Source organism: Panthera pardus, unplaced genomic scaffold (genome assembly GCF_024362965.1).
Source record: "Panthera pardus isolate Hobbes unplaced genomic scaffold, ASM2436296v1 HiC_scaffold_6, whole genome shotgun sequence".
In the NCBI taxonomy this organism is placed as follows: domain Eukaryota; kingdom Metazoa; phylum Chordata; class Mammalia; order Carnivora; family Felidae; genus Panthera; species Panthera pardus.
Genome location: NW_026526991.1, coordinates 75,642,664 through 75,643,516, shown reverse-complemented (window position 1 = coordinate 75,643,516; position 853 = coordinate 75,642,664). Strand labels below are relative to the sequence as shown.

The window sequence follows — 853 nt, the reverse complement described above, 5'->3', positions numbered from 1 at the left end:
TACGTTCAAACATTAATTCTGGATGACTTAGATGTCTATACAAAGAAGCTAAATATATAATGCTTCTAGAATAAAATGTAGGACATTATCCTCAAGATGTGGAGATAAGCAAAGTTTTTTGGACAGGACACAAAAAGCAGTAACCATAAAACAAAAACAATAGATAAATTAGACTGTCAAAATTATAAACATCTGCCTATCAAAGGACACCACTAAGAATGTAAATAGGCAAGGCACGAATTGGGAGAAAATATTTACCCTACATAAATCTGACAAAGGATGTATATTTAGAATGCATATGTACTGAGCTTTGCACAGTGGCAGTATTGTAGCCAATGAGGTTTATCTGAGGCGCGATTATTGCTAATAGAATGCATATATACTGGAAGAAGTTTTTTTTTCCTTTTTTTCTAAACTGAAGAATTGAATACCTGATTCACAAACAACATATACGAATGTAATTTAGTAAGTACATAAAAATACTCAATATCATCAATCAGCAGGAAGTAAAAATTCCCCCACAATGAAATACCATAACACACACTAGAGGAGCTAAAATTAAAATGAGATTATAAAGCAACACTCATGCACTGCCAGTAGAAGTGTAAAATGGTAGAATAATTTTGGGAAATATTTTGGCAATTTCTAATAAAGGTAAGCATATATGATTCAGCAGTTCTACTCCTAAGTGTGCATCCTCCCAAAATGAAAACATATGATTTATACCACCTTTACAGAAAACTACCCAAATCTTGGGAACATTTTTAAAATATGGTATATTCATGCAATGGAATATTAGTAGCCATAAAAAAGAATGAACTACAACCCTGATACACACAAACACAAGATAAAA

At 31.8% G+C, this 853-nt stretch overlaps 1 pseudogene; it reads left to right on the top strand.

Moving 5' to 3' along the window:
- The first annotated feature begins 306 nt into the window (after positions 1-306).
- On the top strand, positions 307-438 carry LOC128775117 (U4 spliceosomal RNA; annotated as a pseudogene).
- The last annotated feature ends 415 nt before the right edge of the window (positions 439-853 follow it).